Below are 19,041 nucleotides of genomic sequence, written 5' to 3'. Positions count from 1 at the left end.
ACCTTCCCAGCTCCCCTTAATAATTAATGCCTTGCTGCTCCCCAAGCTCCGTTCCACTCAGCAGACTACAGATGTCTGGGACACACTTCCCCCATCGACCCCCGCGACCACCCCACCTCACAAACACACACCCGTCTCCTCAAAAGAAACAAGAAAGGAAAGGAAAAACTCGGTTCGCCTAAAGGTCATTTGCCTACTCGGGTCGCTTTGGTCAGCGAGCGTCCCGGCTATAGGCAGACTGGGCTTGAACCCGATAAGTGGACATAAGGAGCGCAGCAGATTTTTTCAACATGTGTTAATAGGGAGCCAAGAGGCCCCATTCCTTGGCCCTGGCCACCTCTCCCTCCCTCGGTAGCCCGCCCGCCGGCGCCCCGGGGCACCTTCAGCCTTTACCTCTCTCCCCCCTTCCCCGCGGCTCTCCACCTTGCGCATCCTCTCGCCCGGCTCCGGAGCGCACTCAGAGGCTCTAACTTCCCGCAGAGTCCATGGATAAGCAGGAGAGCCTGGAACTGGGGCGGGGGGGAGGGTGGGAAGAGGGAGGCGTGGGAGCCGAGCCTGGGAGGAGAGGCGGGGGGAGCGCCGACTGGAGCCACCCCTCCCGGGAGTGCCTGGCCGCAGCTGCCAACTCTCACCTGGTCCGCCGGCTGCGCCTGGCTCGCCCTGGCCCCCGGGGTGGGCTGCTGCTCCTGTTTCATGGCTGTCATCGCCGGCGGCCCGCGTTGGCGCTCACTTCCTCGCGGGCACTTCAGACTCGGGGACCGTCACTTGGCAGCGTTCGCATGTCACAGGCGCCCGTCGCTCTCGGAATTGGCGAAAGGGAAAGCGGCAGCGACGGGGTGGGGGGAGGGGAGCGACGGGGAGGGGAAGAAGAGCGGCACCAGGCAGGCTCCCCCTCGCAGGATCCCTCCTTCGGCTACCGCAGACCCTCTAACTCCCCACTCTCCCCGCCCCCCACCACCCGAAAGCGTAGCGAGCCTCTGAGACCAGACACGACCAAGTGGCAAGTTAGTGGAGCGGCGAGCGGCGGGCCCCCGGCACCTGACCGAGCTGGAGAGACGTCTCGCAGCGCTGGAGGAGCCCGGCTCGCATTCTACCGCAGTCCGCGCCCCCTGCCGCCCGCCGCCGGGGGCTCCCGGCGCGGTGCTCAGCGCGCCAGGTGGAGCAGCCGGGTGCCGCGCTCCAGCATCTCCTCAGCAACCGCAACGGGGGAGAGAGCCCTGTGCGGCGCGAGAGCTCTCCACTCGCGCGCCCAAGGCTGCCGGGTGCCGCCGTTACCCCCCCAACACGCAACCCCCCGCCCCCCCGCGGGCTTCTGCTAAAACCCGGAGAAGCGGAGTGCGCCCGTGCAAAGCCCTCGGTGACTCCAGCTCTGCCACTGGGCATGCTCCAGCGCCCCAGAAGGCAAGGGACAGTCGGGGACTGGGGGTCCGGAGCCCTAATGGGAGGCGGGCAACACCTGTCGGGACCCTAGGGGTTGTCTCAGATTGTGACCTGGGGTTCTGCGCCTTCTGATTTGGGGCAATGGACATCCTTTAGCCTCCAGCCCAGATTCTCCTACCAGCTGCCTGGGTAATGCCAGTGGAATTCCTAAAGGTTGGTTAAAAACAATAATAACTGTAATGATGATAAGAATCTGATACTCACTTTTTTTTTTCCTTTTCTTTCTTCCTGGACACATGTAGGAAAATCTTCAAATCTTAAGTCCTCCCGGCCTTTCCTTTCTTCAACACAACCCTCGCCCATTCAAAGTAGGTTTAACGAGCACCTACTATGTGCCAAACACACTGTGAGGCTCAGAGAGAGGGTTGCAGGGGAGAGAGACTAAACAAGTCAAACCTACCAAATTCCCTGGCTTCAGGGAACTTAATGTTGTGTGGGAATTGGGAGCCCGGAGCCTGGATACAAATCAATGAGTCAATGTAGCTCTTGGGAAGTTGAATTCTCCTGGATAGACAAAGTCCGCAGTTCATCCAGATGCACTAGTGCACGTGGCTTTCCCTGGGGCCCCTAAAGCCCATGGACCACAAACAGTCTCCAAGTCTCAGGCACAGGTTGTAGGAGATTGCTCAGCAGAGAAATGGCAGGAGTGAGTTCAATATTTAGGTGTTCATGCATTCAGCACAAGACAGGTCCAGCAGAGAGGACAGAGAATATGGGGCAGTGGGGTAGCACTGAGTTGGGCTTTATTGGCTAAGGACTGGCTCCCTCCTTTGAGCCACTCAGTCCATTAATTAATCGCTTCTTAACAGAAAGGCCTTTGTAAAATGGTAGGAGCTGTCGTCCTGCCTTACGAGTTTCTAAAACATGAATTATAATGTTGTCCTAAATTTTAATTGTAACAATAGTTCCTATAAAGTACATATTTTAAAATGTACAACAATCACTAGCAGAAAGATAGAATTAGAGGTGAGTGGAGATCTTGTTTTTCAAAAGTATATTCCAGTGCATATTGTGAATGACCTATTTATTCTGTTTCAGGAGAAATAACTTTTTGCTAGGAATAACTTTGCAAGTTGCAAGAGTATAAAGCAATTTTTTTAAATGAAACACCAGTATAATAGCTATTGGGCAGCTTATCCAGTAATTGTGACCGTCTAGATATTCCCTCACATGTAATTTTTTTGGAAGGAGGGTGTCTGCATTATTCAGAAAATGTTCCCATTTTTATATTTTGCTCTTCTGTTGATTATTTGAGTATATTCATCTTTTCAATGTGTTTCCATTTTGGACAGTCTGCTTGAGTTGAAGGAATTTACTTTATTACAGAGATATCTGTTACACAGGATAAGTATATGCTAGAGGGAGTTATCCTTTTATATAAGATTACTTACTTGATTGAGTTCAACTGTTGAACTTACATCTACGTTCTGAGTTCAGTATAAAACCCACTTCATTGCAAATAAAGACATACATTATTATATGTTTCATGTGTTGTGGGGGTCTGTGTGTGTATGTGGTGTGAATTTTTTTAATTAAAAATGCTTCTTTGATTTAAGTATTTGTCTTTGGGAATGGGTTGTTATTTTGTCAAACTAAGAACATTTTTAGCTTTTGAGATCTAGGTTAAGGGCACTGATTAAAACTTAATCACATGTAAACGGATTTTCCCAACTTAAATACTGTTTTTATTTTTTTCAATGTACTGCACTTGAATTACAGTATAAGATGTTCTACTTCATTTTCAACTTAATTTCTTACTGAAGGAAAAATCCTAACATCCAAACAAGAAATGATGGAATATCTTACACCTTTGAAGGGAGTATTTGTGGTTCTGTTTTGTATAGTTTCTAATGATGTTATTTTTAAAGAAAAAATACAAAACGTCCATTCACAATCAAATGTCTACAAAATTTTAAAAGCACTAAAGTAGATATAACCCTAATGCAGTGTAGATACAAGGGTTCTGTACCTGACTAGATGTCAACTGATTGATTTTCTTGGTCCATCAGAGCATGAAGGTATAGAACACAGTGAAATCACTTATCTCTTGCTTCTACCTTTTTACCTGGTAAAATTAAAATGTTTAGACCAGGTGCCCATTAAGATATTCTCATTCTCTAAATTTTTATGATGATATGTTGATGTTATACGTCAAATGCCTATCCTCTGAATGAAAAATTATTTGTATATGTTTAAATTTTAGTGGAAGAGTCAATGAAATACTTAGACTTTTTAAAAAAAAAAAATCAATAGATAAGTTAAATAAGTTAATTACCTCACAAAAGGCCCTTACCATTCACCACATTTTCCAGTGCTCTCTAGTTTTACATACACATATAGTCACAATTTTGTTTTGATAATGTTTAGAATTCAGAAATCTGAAATTTAAAAGGCATTTACAAAGTATCATTTCTGAATACAAAAATCTATTAAAGAGAGATTTTTTTAAAAAGATTTATAGAGTATTTTGAATATTTTTTATGTATTATCTTTGATCAGCTAATTCATAGACAAGTATACATTTTATAACATTCATATAACAGTAAAGGAAGTTTTTCTACCCTTTTCATGGATAGAAATCAGACTCTCATAACCAAAAAAGAACTGGAGAGATCACCTAGCAAAATTCCTTCTATTTTGGGTTATAAATATCTGAACCTTACAACACATGGCCATTTTATTCAGGAAGATTTCCTAGGATTCAAACTCCATCACTTCCTTCTGAAAATGGATTGCCTCAAATCCTAGTTTCAGGTTCACATGTAGACAGAACTCACAATGCTGCTTTCTCAATATGTTCATTTGGGTTTCTGAAGTCATTCAAAAACTTCCTCACATACAACATTGTGAATATCTACAATGTCTTTCTTTTTCTTGCTGTCTTACCCTTTAAAAACAAGGTGTCAATGCAGTACATCTCTCTTTACCTAGAAATATTAAGGTGGATAATTGAGGACAGTTTATGAAATTTAGATAACAATTGAATTAATTCAAGATTATCATTACAGTGTTTTGGTATCTGTGGCAAAATTAGTTGTTCTAGACATACAGAGGTCATCTATGCAGTATTCAATATTCCACCTCAAATAGCAGACACAAGACCAAAGAATCAATATTTACTCTAAAAACAACCAAGTAAGAAATAAGGCCTAGCTAACAGCTGATATGTCAGAAAGACAAATGTCCCTTGAGAATTTGTGAAGTAGGATATCCTTTACAGACAAACTCTTCAGTTTCAGATAAATTAGACAAGGCAAATAGTACTCCACAAGCAGCTAGGTGCTAGCATCCCTCACTGCATTTTCCTTCTCTTTATTCTCCTTCCTGATGTAAACCTGCAGTGTCATGTAAAGGCCACCTTGATGGGGATTTCCCTAGCATTAGCCAGTCCTCTATTGAGTGTCTATAATGAGCACAGCATCAAGAAGACAGAGTTCACGAGCTGTGTCTTCAGAGACTTGACCTGAAATGTGCCCAATTAGCTCTTTGCAGATGAAGAAATAGCTTTAGTTCACATCTTCTGCTATCATTTGGTTTCGATTTACAAATGACCTCTACTCACCTCAATTGGCTTTTGAATTCCCCAAAATGCATATCATGTCCCTGGGCAGAAAACCAGTATGCTGAGCAATCCTCATAAACAAGCTCTATTGTAGAACCTCTAACCAGTAAACTATAACAGGAATTTACTTTTAAAGAAAAAAAGAAGAAAGAAGTAAAGGCACTATGTATATAAGTGATACCCATGTATATTACTCATTCTGTTCTGAGATTCTTTCAGTATCAGTAAACTAAACTTTTTGTCAGTCTCTGTCTTTGACAGGAAGACTTTCCTGTTATAAAAATTCATAGCCCAATTATGATCTCTGGTGGAAGCAGACAGAGTTGCAATATCCTGAGAGTCATTCTTGCTCTCTGGAGACCTGAAGATATTAACAAATTGCTCATGCCTACTGAGGTCCAGTGTTGTCAAATCTCTTTTTGTGCTATATTTAAAACCTCACATCTTCCTTTCACCCCATAGCCCTTCTGTGTCATATATACAGGAATTAAGACAGTAAAACAATGTAGATTATTTTCCTGTGTATGCTTTTCTCTATATACATATAGCTGAATTGTAACACCAAAACAACTTAAGAAGATGAGACATTTACCTGCTGTTGTTATGTTTACCTACTAGATGCCCAACAAGGGACATGTGTTTATTTATTTTGCTCTTTTTTTTTAAGAGTCATCATTTAATGAATTGGTTATGTTGGCACAGTAAAAAAGAGAAAAACCCTTCCATCTCTTTGAGCTGATATTAATGGTATTTTTTCCTGATTTTCACAACTCTTTAGAAATAAAATAAAGTTTTCTGAATCAGATCTTGTCTACAAATGACAGAGTTGCTATGTATGGAGGAGTATTTAGAAACATTGGCATGACATTTGTCTTTTTGAGATAATGTCTGCCTGTGATGAATAAATTTCTTTGAATCTGGTATTTCTTGTTTCCATAACCAAGACAAGATTCTCTAATGATTCAAAATAATCTTCCTTTATTCCTTGAAAAGTACAAGATTACTGAGCCTTCTATTAGAGGTAGACTTCATAGTGGTTACCCACCTTCTTTCCTTATAAAATTCCCAGAAGAGCACAAAGCACATTTCCCATTCTGGAAAATCTTTTACAAATTGAAAGAGAAAATTCTACTGGAAGATCTTGACTAATGTTTGGAAGGAAACATTTTCATCTTTTTTAACACTTGCATTTGTTTTTAAGGATTTAGTACTAGATTCAAATTATCCCATGAATTTTCCTCTAGAAAACAAGAGATAGTCGAGGACTCAGGTGCAATAGCTCTAGAGCATCCACTGACATTAAAGAGACCCTGGCATTGTCTCTACCAATTGACTTTCTACCACTGGGGATTTTTCTTCCGCCATTGCCAAAGGAAACTTGAGGCCAAGTCCTTGGGTTCCTTTCACCACGCAGAGTCATGTGATTATACAAATAATAATTTCAGGATACCAGGGGAGGCAAAGTACATTGAAATAAGACACATTAAAACACATCTTTCAATACTGAACATTGTTTAATTCTGTTTAATCTATTAGACACAATGAGTTGCTTGCTAGTGTAGATCCTTTGTTATATTCATCTGTCTGTCAATCTGTCATACATCTGTATCTTTTTGGGAGAATAAGGAAAGGTTTAAGTCACTCCGTTTCTCTCCTGCATATCTAAATATTTACTAAAGTCACAGATCTTTATCCAAATCAAAGAAGAAAGAGAAAGAAGGGGAAGAGACAAGGAAGAGTAGGAGGAGGAAAAGAGACGGAGGGGAAAAGCCAAGAGAATATATTCTGAAGTTGTTAGGGATGTTAGGGTGTAGTAAGTCTCATTGGTTTATTAACACCTTCATAAGAATCATGAGATGAAATACCATAAATCCCACTGGTTATGCCTAAATATTGCTCCTGCCATTGGTTTTCTATATATTTGTATAATTTCAGAATGCAGTCAAAAGTGTAACTTCCTCATTCCTCTGTCAGTAAGTTATACTTGATATTACTAATTAATTACAAGCTTACCTTGCCTTGTAATATTTTATCATTTGTTACACTTACCAATTATACAGTAAGCATCAGTGGAGGAGGAGGAGAGAATCTATAACACAAATGATAGTTCTTACAAATCAATGACTAGAAAATCACCCTTTAGTTAGCAACTTGATTTACTGAGCAACACTTATAAGAGTGTTTAATCTTAGTTAATAAGACTTCAAAAGCCTCACAGGACAAATGGGCAGTCCTCTTCTCTTCAGGGGTCCCCTGACCTTCCACATGGAGAAGGCATCCACTCACATTTTCACCTTCTCGAATATAACTGATCTATTAGGACTCAACACCTTTCACAACCTTCCCATCGCAAGTTTACAGGGACTTTCTTCTTTCACTCTTTGTAGTGTCTTATCTCTTTGCACAATTGCATGCATCTAGTTTGTAATATCCGGTTGGTGCAAAGGTAATTGCATTTTTTGCAATTAAATATAATAGCACCAGCACTGTGGGAAGCCAAGGCGGGCAGATCATTTGAGGTCAGGAGTTCAAGATCAAGCTAGCCAAATGGTGAAACCCCATCTCCGCTAAAGATACAAAAAAGTTCGGTGTGGTGGTACATGCCTATAAACCCAGCTACTAGGGAGGCTGAGGCAGGAGAATCGATTGAACCCAGGGGGCGGAGGTTGCAGTGAGCCAAGATGGCGCTACTGCACTTCAGTCTGGGTGGCAGAGTGAGACTCTGTCTCAAAAAAAAAAAAGAAAAAAAAAGTAATGGCAAAGTCACAATTACTTTTGCACCAACCTAATAACTTGTTCAACATACTAATTGTCACATGTGCCATCTTATCTTTTCTACTAATATCAATGCTTAGAAGAGAGAAATTCTGTTGGGGACAGAGTTAATTGTGTGTGTGGAGGGGTGTGGTAGGTAGGGGTCTACATCAGTCTCCTTGCCTAAGTAGGGGGAATCTCAGAGGAAATGGTCTCTGGAAAAAAAAAAAAAAAAAAAAAAAAACTTTATTCACCCTCTCAATATTAAGCTCTGTTAGCATCTCCTACAAGCTTGTATTTTTTATTTTATGGAATAGGATCATCCAGGGAAAATATATTTTCTCTTTCTGTTGTCCTAGAATATTTTATTTTTCTTTGATATGTAGGAATTATATAATCTTGATCTACTGATGCTAGATATGAGTAAGAACCCATCAGATATTGCTTGGTTCTAAAACATCAAGTAAAAGCCAGATAAGCTTGAAATTTTCTACTGCTTAGGAGCAGGTACTATGTGTTATAAAGTACCAAGTTTCCAGTGTGGAGAGCTCATAGAAGAATTTGGAGAGAATTATGTTTGCACTATCACTCCCAATTTATTTTATTTCTTACCTAATATATAAACACTATACTAAATATGGAGGAGGAGGTGCTATAATGGGCAAACCGCTGAGGAAATATTGAAATTGAATAAAAAAATTGTTGCTGTAAATATAGCTTGAATTCCTCTAAACTATTTATATACTGCCAAAAGGACCACAAAGTCAATAGAAATTTCTAAGATTATGCTCAATCTCAGAAGATAGTTATTTTTACTTTACATCCTCTGCACACATATTAAATAAGCTTGTTTATCTGGTTTGCTAGTTTTAGGCAACATATTTGGAAAGAGGGTAAGAAGAATTGCTGATAGATGGAGTACACAAATATAGCAAGAAAATAAGACACAGAATGTTATAGAAAGTAAAGAAAGAAAACATTGGCCCCTCCACTTAAAATAATACCAACTTACTACCACTTAGTGTGGGGGAAGGGGAGGAGAGTCAAGTATTTTTATGCAATTTAGGAAGATCTTGGAAATAAGTATTTTATGGAAAAATAAAGTTTATTCTCAAAATGAGGACTTTAAAAAAAGTAAAATCAGGCTTGGCATACTTTTTTTGAAAGGGTTATTTTGGGAAGATAGGCTGCTGTGATGACAGCATGGTTTTAGGCTACATAGAGAATTAGACACCAGAACCAAAAGTACAACATTTACAACAATTCTAAATAACTAGATACCTTTACAAATCCCTAAATACCAAAAGCCACACAGTGTGGGTGCCTTTGGTATCTATGTGGGCGAATGCAGAAGAATGCAGTAGGGCAAAGTACAGATCTGATAATTACAAATTATTTAAGAAAGGAAGCCCCAAATAGTCAATGGGTATTCACTAGAAACTACAGTGGGCCAATGTAAGAACACTCAGTAGAACTAGGAGAGATTTCGTGCATTCCAGCACTGAGTAAAAGGGGCCCTGTGGAGAGCCTATTTCTCAGCAGGAAATTGGTCTCTCATATTTCTGCATTTCTTATCAGAAGGAAATGTCCTTTGTTTCATAATATCTTTTAAAGAATATTTGTGCAGCAATTAACCTGGAAAGAAGGACTAATACCTTCCTCTGGAGTAAAGGACAAGCATTATTGCTCTTCACTATAAAAAAGATAATGTCTTCCTCTGGAACAAAATAACAAGCATGCTTACTCCCCATTATAAAAGATTTGTGTTCCTTAAGCTCAGGGTTCCACTTCTATACTACAGCCTACAGTGTGGGTAAGCATCCATCTGGCTCAACCATCCCTCCCATGGGACTTGAGGAGAAGAAGAACTCACACACATAAACGCTCATGTTCATCCTACTCATTGTACTGTGAATAATAAAACTCTTTGCCTCTGACCCCAGAGTCTCATGTCTTTTGCCAACATCCATAAAACTGGTGGGTTAACTCATTAGCTTGTAAGCAGTATAAAATCTCAGATGTTTCATTGTGCTTAGCAGGCCTATGTCAAGGTCTTAGGTGGCTGGTGCAGTCTAGATCCTGTGAACTCTTGAAACAAACCTGCCAGGCGTCCTTCCAACAGTATATTTACTGTTACATAATAAGAAAAGAAGGATCTCCTTTAGGTTGAAAAGTCTGTCTTAATTTTTACCTATCTAAAAGTTCAAAAATACTAAATTTGTACAAAAATGAGTAATTGAAAACTATCAAGGTCAAATGCCATGTATGTAAAGTTTAGCCCCAAAAAGAAAGTTGCTACAAGAAAACATAGAATGACATTCCTAGGGACCAGAGACTGGCAAATTGTAGCCCAGAGGCCAATTCCAGTCTACTTTCTGTTTTTTAGAAATAAAGGTTTATTGGTACATAACCACTCTTATTCATTTACATATTGCTTATGACTATCTTCATGGTACGATGGCAATGTTAAGTATTTGTGACAGGCCATGTGGCCTATATAGTGTAAAATATTTACTGACTAGAACCTTACAGGAAATTTGCCAATTTCTGCTATTGACAAAATAAGCCTGCCAAAAAATGTCATGCTCAAAATATTTTCAGAAGTGTAACATATTACTTTAAAATGAGCTAAAGGACATTAAGAAAATCATGCAACACATAAAAAAAATAATCAGAACTAGAAAAAGAGATCAAACTCAAGAAAAAAATGGAAATAAAAGAAACAGCAGAGTAGGTATAAAGACTAATCTAGCAGGAAAATAAGAGAATATAAGTACAAAAATAACACTTTAAAGGAAATCAAGTTGAAAAGGAGAAAAAATATTTAACACTAAAAATAAATTAAGAAATAAAGAAACAGGTTTCAAGAAAATGTGACATATATTATAGATGGCAAAAAAGATTGATGAATGTCATGGTAGTTCCTCAGTGAGAGAACAAAGCAAGGAAAAAAAAAAACCCTCAAAACCATCTGCGTGCGGTGGCTCACTCCTGTAATCCCAGCACTTTGGGAAGCTGAGGCAGGCGGATCACGAGGTCAGGAGTTCCAGACCAGCCTGGCCAACATAGTGAAATCTCGTCTCTACCAAAAATACAAAAAAGTACCCTGGTGTGGTGGTGGGCACCTGTAGTCCCCGCTACATGGGAGGCTGAGGCAGGAGAATCGCTTGAACCTGGGAGGTGGAGCTTGCAGTGAGCTGAGATCACACCACTGCACTCCAGCCTGGGTGACAGTGCAATACTCTGTCTCAAAAAAAAAACAAAAAAAACAAAAAAAAACAAACAAAAAAAACCTTAATACTAATATGTATAAGAAAGTAATCCTGAAATTTTAAAAATCCATTTAAACTTACTGAAAAACCACATAGTGTAACTGTTAATATTAATATAATACAATCAACACCAAGTAAAATTAAGAAAGAGAAAAAAAAAGAATTACTTGGGCATCTAGGACAAAAGAATACTTGACTTAAAAAGGAACTAAGATTATTATTATTAAACTTTCCTACAGTAACACTTTATCTTAGAGAGAAAAAATGAAGTAACATATTTAAGATATTCAAGAAAAAAATATGGACCAGAGATTTTATATTCAGTAAAACTGAATATCAATTATAATGGTCATATAAAGACTGTTACCAACATGCAATCACTCAAGGAATATTGTCCTCATGGGACTTTTTTTGAGGAATCTTCTAGAAATGAGTTTCAGAAAATGAAATTAACAGGAACGTTGCAATTAAATAAAAAAATAAAAATCATATATGTAATTTTAAATGTTTTAGTAGCTACCTGAAAAAAAGTAAAAAGAAACAGAAGAAATTAAATCAATGGTATATTTTATTTATCCCAACACACTAAACATTTTATCATTTTGATATATAATCTGTATGAAAATTATCTGAGATTTTACATTGTTAGTACATTTCAAATATCCATAAAAAATATTTTATGCTTACAAACATACCAATTTAGACTGGACATGTTTCAATTGTCCAATACCACATGTCACTAAGAGCCATTGTGAACAATCCAGAACTGGAGAGATATAAGCATAAGAATTATGGTGGATTACATACTTAGTTATTGTAGAATAAGACAAATTGAGTGTTAAGTGGGAAAGAGTACATAACAGCTATATTATCTACCAGTGTAGATTTAGTACAACCAAATGGAGAGAATGAGACGGCATATGCAAGAAAACATATTTTCAATATTTATAATGGGTGGTGGCAATATTTGTATAGTTACTGTTGTGTGTATAATATTAGAAAAGTAAATGAGTAATTATGAGATGTTCTAACTCTCTAATCTCCAAGACTTTAAGAACTATAATTTTCACTATAGATAAGAGGCAAATAGAAGAAGTTCCTTTAGAAAATAGCCCCGAAATTGAATTGGAAATTTTGATTTGGAGATATCATTATTACCTCATTCCTAATGCACAACAGCATTAGCAGTGAGGCTATGCTTCCCACAGCTTATGCTAGGTGAATGACTGAGTGCAGGTGGCAGAGATACTGAAGCAGTCCCCTTGCAGGTGGCAGAGATACTGAAGCAGCCCCCTTAGGGCTTGTGGGAATCCTCTGTTGGACAGCTTTGGTTTGAGAACCCTCCTAAATATTTCTTAGACCTGAACTACAGTTTGAGATTCTTTCTATCTATTCTCCTTTCTTCCCGTTGACCTTCACAGCAGTAAAGCCTCACAGTCTAAAGGATACTCCTGCTTTTTCCATTCATTCTCTTACTCCCTCACAGACATTTTATCCAATAACTCTCTTGCACATCTAGTTGCACCTCCTTCTCAGAGGACCTAGATTAACTCGGTCTAAAAATAATGACCGGCTTAGCATAAATTAATTGTCAAATAAAATGCAGGGTGCTCAATTAAATTTGAGTTTCAGATACACAACAAATAATTTTGTAGTATAAGTATGTCCCAAGTAGGTGACTACGTGGCTTGTATTTTTATGTGCTAACTTTGCCAACCCTAATAGCAATGACTATCACTTGCAACCAGATTGTGGTGTTAACAAAACAAAACAAAACAAAAACAGAATTTCTTAGAAAAGTGGCTGAATATAGATATAAGAAAAGAAGCATACCAGATAAATCTGAAACATTTTGTTATGAACTAACATGGGAAGTATCAAAGACCACTAGTTCAAGAGGAATCAAAAGTTAACCTCGAAAAGGCTCTACCTGGCTGAAGAAGGAAAAAGTAGCACTTCAATAAGGATAAAAATTACAGTGCATTGGGATCCACCAGATAAATTTAAATCCTAACTGATCTTCTGAGGAAGATAGGGAACCAACTTACTATCACCAAACCTATCGTAAAATCCTCAGTTCTGTCTTTTTTGGAGTTATACCACTGGGTAACCAAATTGTAGATCAAAGGAAGAATTACCTTACATATGAAATTATTTGAGCTAATGTGTAAAAATAATGGGTAGAATTAGAGTATTACCATTTTATAATCACTAAGAAAATAACCAGCCTGCTGTTAACCATCAGTTTGCCTCCTGATGACTCAGTGCTACCTATAATGTTGCAAACAATATAAAAGCTGAGTTTGATCAAGGGTCCTGCTGCCACTTGCTGGAAATGCAGAGAAGAGAAGAACATGTAGATTGGTACCATGAGTACATCAATATACTCACCAAATCCACACTGGGGCGAAATCCACAAGTGGCCCGTATTGGTCAACAGATTCATTCTAAGGGAAAGGAGTTTGTGGGAAGAAGGGAGATGACATGTTGATGATATTGGAGCTAAAAGACATATCAATTTGAAAATTGATGACTACATTTTAATGCCTCAGGATGTTCACTTAAACATTTATTGTTTATTATAAACAATAAAAATGCAAAAAAATTAATATAAAAGTCAAGATGGTGGTTATTTTTGGAGAGAGAGAGGACAGAGAATGTATAGAGACTTCTGGATAGCTAGCAAGGTTTCATTCTTTGACATATGTAGTGGTTAAGATGATATTTGCCTTATAATAATTTTGTGTGGTTTGCTGTATCTGTGTTTCATTTTAAAATAAAAGTTTAAACAGTGCCTAATAGAGTTTGTGGCTCTTAGTAAACACTCAATAAGAGGTAGCTATTAAAAATATATAAAATAAAAGACAGAGACTACACTGAGAGCAGTTTCTTCTCAACCGTTATTTTTTAAAGTGATGATAAACCTCTAGCTCTCCAGGGTCATGCTCTCTCTCCAGTGTATGTACAGCTATAAAATTGCTCCTGCCTCTCCAAAATGTGTTTATGGCATTGAAAGCAGAATGCAGACACTGTTTATTGTTTTAGACCTCCTCAGAGTTAGCAAACACCAAGACAAACTCAAGAAGTTGTAAAGAGAATGGGAATTTATGTCACTGAGATCCTCATCGGAAGGCCATTAACTCATTTCCATACTGGTAAATACTGTATCAACTTAGCCTGCATTCTGCTTTATGGAGAAAATTGTAGATTGTGGTCTATTTGCTGAATTCCAAATTTACCTGAAAAAAGCAATGGGTCCTGGTATGAGCCCACTCTTTCTTATTGATTGCAGAACTAAACAGTCTATGTGATATAGAGAACAATTAATGCTCTTCTTAGCAGGGTTTGTGGCTTCAGGTGACAATGCCTCTTGCCTTTGTGAACTCAGTGACAGGCCTGTTTAAAAGACTGTAGTACTCAGTCTGCAATTTTCTAGCTGCAAATGGGGTTCTAGCTTGCTATTTGAGTTGAGCTTCAATTAGTATGGAAAGGATGCCTTCTCCTTATGTGTCTAAGATTCCTTTCTTATACAGCACCTACCTTGGCACCATCTCTTCTCAAATTGCCAAGTCTTGACACAGTGGGCTGTGTCTGAGGGTCCAAATGGGGTTTCCCTATCCACCAAACAGTGCTAAAGTCTCTAAATTTGTACATCCCTGAGGACATCCACTCCAAATACACATTGTTTTCACCTAAAAACATTTTCAAGTTTATTTAGATTCCTCAAAGAAGCCATGCATCCCTGCCCACTCCCATGAAAAGTGATTTCTTCAGTTTTTCATGCTCAGAGTATTCAATTTCTACACTATGGATTTGTCACATATCATTTTTATCCTTATATTTTTGAGCCTCACACTACCATTCTGCCACGCTTTCCACTCTACCACTCTGTTAGTCAATTCCCATTTTTATTTTTATTTTTGAGAATAATAATAGTGAAAATAATAATAGTTCACATTTATTGAATGTTTAATGTGAATCAGGCACTGTCTAATTATTTTAATTCAATAATTCTAGAGCGTAGAGTCTTTCCTTATCTCCATTTAGAATCTTGTACACCAAGATCTAAAAGGTGTTACGGAAGCTTGCCCAAAGTTCCACAATGATTTAGAAGCATAGCAGAGGTTTGAACACAGGCAATTCTATTGTTAAAATCCTTAATAATGTCTTGTCTTGGATCAAAAGACACAACAAATAGCTGTCTGTTTATTTTAATTAATAAGTTTTCATAGAGTGCCTGCAATAATGACTTTTTCCTTGGCCTGGAATTACTGCTAAATATACTACATATATATATATATATATATATATATATATATAGTTATATAGTTATAGAGAGAGAGAGAGAGTATATTATGGTATACTCTGGTATAGTAGATATACGATACTATATATATATACACACGCTATATATGCATATATGTACTATGTATTGTATAGTAATATATGCAAATATATGCAGTTTTTCTGTCCAGTAAAGACATTAGACTTTTATAGTTAGGTAAATCTGTCATAATGCCAGAAGTATTTTGTATGAACTTTGTTCAATTTATCTAGCACAAAGTATATCTTAGTCCCTAGGTACTATTATAACAAAAATGTCATAAACCGGGTGGCTTATAAACAACAGAAAATGATTTCTCACAGTTCTACAGACTGTGAAGTCTAAGATCAAGGCTCTGGCACATTTGGAGTCTGGCGAGGGTCCACTTTCTAGTGTATAGGTGGCACGTGCTGTGTCCTCATATGTGGGCAGGAGCAAGCTACCTGTGTAAAGCATTTTTATAAGAACAGTAATTCCACGCATGAGGGCTCCACCTATGACCTAATCACCCCTCAAAGGCCCTATCTCCTCATATCATCACCTTGGTGATTTCCAAATACGAATTTTGGGAGGACACAAACATTCAGACTGTACCAGAATGACACATAGTAGATATTTCACAGACTCAGGTTCCCCCCCCCCACCCCGTTGTCAAATTTATCTCTAGGGTAGAAGTGTGCGAGGAAAAGACTTTATAGCATCCATAATTAGGGAACATAGAAAACTATGTATTCATCTATATTTAAGATATACTCTTAATGCTTTTATTATAATTTATTTTATACAAGTAACAAGGTGTCCGGAGCCATGAGGCCTGGAATTAGCCGACCTCTGTTGCTTGATCTCCGCAAAGCGGAGACAAGAGGGCACATTCCCGGGTTCTTTATTTACAAACCCTTCCCGCGCGCGCCCAAAGCTTTTCCGGCGCGCGCCTAAGTTTCTCCCGCGCGCGCCAAAACTGTTCCCGCGCCCGCCAACCTTTCCCGCGCGCGCGCAAACATTTTCCCGCCCAGGAAGATATGCAGCCCAGGGCGCAGGCGCGATCCCGCGCCCGGGAAAAGTACAAACCCACGGCGCATGCGCAATTGTAATTTGAGAAGAGCCCCCCCCCCCCCCCCCCCCCGTCACCGCCCTGGCCCAACCTCTTCCCCTGCCAGCCTATATAAGGCATGACCCTACACTCAATAAACGAGACTTGATCAGGCTATTTGTCTTGTCTCCATTTCTTGTGTTTTCTTGTCTCCTCCATTCCCACTCCCGCTTCCAGGGCCCGTCCGACTGTCCTGCAGGTCGGGACAACAAGGCTTTTGTAAATATACTTCAAAGAGAAATACATGATACAAAATAGAAACAAAATATCAGAACTGCTATTTGGACTTGGAGTAATCCTAGAATAGTAGTAAAATGGCTCTTAATCTTGAGTGTGTTTCAGACTCTCCCACTCCAGATCCACTCCCAGCAGGAAGATTCTGATGCGATATTGTACAATTCAGAATTTTGAGTTTTTTTCACCTTCCTACTTGGTTTGAAGTAGGAGATTCGGGATCACACTTTGATGAAAAAGTATATAGTGGTTAAAATATGAGAGTTGGAGTCAGAAAGACCCCGGGGTCATAGATTCAACATTTACTAGCAGTGTACTTAACTCTTCTAAACTTCAGAGTTTTGTTTTCTTTTTTCCTGAAAATGCATAATAATGGTGTATGTGACTCATAGTGCTATGAGAAAATATATGGAAAGTACTCTGCATATTACCTAGTACATAGAAAGTTTTAATTAGGTGTGTGCAAGTAATGGCAGCAGTGGTAGTATACCATGCTGTAAAACTGTGGGTATTCTCAATAGTATATGTCATTAGGGAATTGAGAATTAAAACAGCAATGAGATACAACTACATATCTAGTAGAATGCTAAAACTGAAAATACTGATAACACTAAATTCTGACAAGAATGTGGAGCAACGGAGACTCTCATTCGTTGCTGGTGGGAACGCAAAATGGTACAACCGCTGTGCCATTTGGTTTGGCAGTTCTTACAAAACTAGATATATTCTTACCATATGATCCAGCAATTGCACTTCTTGGTGTTTATCCAAATAAATTAACAATTTATATCCACATAAAAACCTGCACAGAGATGTTTACAGCATTGTATTTATAATTGCCAAAACTTGGAAGCAACCAAGATGCCCTTCAGTAGATGAATGGATGAATAAACTGTGGTATATCCATACAATGAAATATTATTCAATACTAAAAGAAAAAGAGCTATGAAGCTATTAAAATGCATTGATAAATCTTAAGTGCATATTACTAATTAAAAGAAGTCAATCTGAAAAGGCTACATACTTCATAATTCCAAATACGTGACATTCTGGAAAAGCAAAACTATGGAGACAGTTAAAGGATAAGTGGTTGTCATGAATTTGAAAGGAGGGAGGAAGTGATGAATAGGTAGAGAATGGGAAACGTTTAGGAACAGGAAACTATTCTGCCTGATACTGTAATTGTGGATATGTCATTATACATTAATCAAAAGCCTTATTTTATCTCTTTCTTCCATTCATCTTCTTGCCTTTCTTTTATTTCTCCTTTGTTTTTCTGATATACATATTAGAAAAGAATGAAAGCCAAGAAAGTGTATGTATATAATAATTACAAACCTTTTGCTGTCAAGGCAAAGGGTTAACAGTGCAAATTTTTCTTCCTGTTTCCTCAGGAATGCCTCTAAAATGTGTGAATAAGGTTCAATCAGACTGCCCTTCCCAAAGAAAAGAACTATAAATGCTGGAAAAACTACAAAACAACTACCTGAGGGCACTGGAGAGTGACAAAAGCAGGCAAATTCTGGAGAAGAGTCAACACTTGGAAGGAGGGAGCCACACTGGGTGAGTTCTTTCTTTTTAAAGTATCCAGCTAGAGGAAAGGTTTTAGCCTGCACCTTGCAGAGCAGTTAAAACATCATTTAAAGCCCAGCCTAATTTTCTGATTCACCCATGAACTACAAACATGGGTCAGATTCCAAGCAGATGTTTCTTATATTTAAATATATCAAAGTTACAATTTCCTGAATAATTGTGTACTCTTAACTATTCTACATAACAAGAGTTAAGTGACTTCTTGTTCTGAATCCTAACAGGTGCATGGGGAGGGAACAGTGTCTCTACATGAGAATGGCCAAAGAACAAGATACATTTCCCAGTAGAGAGCAATCCTAGAGAGAGGGAAGTATGGGTCAGAAAAAGGTATACTGGTCCCAGGGTAATCGCATTTATTTTGGTTGCATTGGTGTTTCTAAAAAATATGCTTCAGTTCCAAGTTTCAGGAATTGGTTGGTGGAGCATGGGGATCAAACAGCGATTCAGGAGCTTCCCTGCAAGTAACTGAGTGAGCCAATCAAATAATTTATGTTTAAATCTTTCACTGTGTTAAATGTTGAAAAATAAAACAGTGAATTCTATCCTATGGTGTAAACAGCCCTTATGATTATCCAACATAGGGCAACATAATAGGTCCCAGCCTGAAAGAACTCTGCATTTTCTCAGCCACTTTGCTTAATACAGTGTGAAGTGGATCTAGGACAGGGACACACACACACACACACACACAAACTTAAAAAAACAAATACCATTCTTCTGAGATGACATAAAGATCTGGGAGAACGAATCTCGCGATTGGCAGAGGCTGCAT

General features: G+C 38.6%; 1 long non-coding RNA gene across 1 annotated transcript; it reads left to right on the top strand.

Annotated features, from left to right (window-relative positions):
• The first annotated feature begins 1,343 nt into the window (after positions 1–1,343).
• LOC104665802 lies at positions 1,344–18,809 on the top strand. The gene is made up of 3 exons (XR_748464.2): positions 1,344–1,593; positions 18,071–18,239; positions 18,491–18,809. It is a non-coding gene; the product is annotated as an uncharacterized LOC104665802 (long non-coding RNA).
• The last annotated feature ends 232 nt before the right edge of the window (positions 18,810–19,041 follow it).

Source organism: Rhinopithecus roxellana, chromosome 14 (genome assembly GCF_007565055.1).
Source record: "Rhinopithecus roxellana isolate Shanxi Qingling chromosome 14, ASM756505v1, whole genome shotgun sequence".
Taxonomy (NCBI): domain Eukaryota; kingdom Metazoa; phylum Chordata; class Mammalia; order Primates; family Cercopithecidae; genus Rhinopithecus; species Rhinopithecus roxellana.
This window is presented reverse-complemented; position numbering and strand designations above follow the sequence as displayed.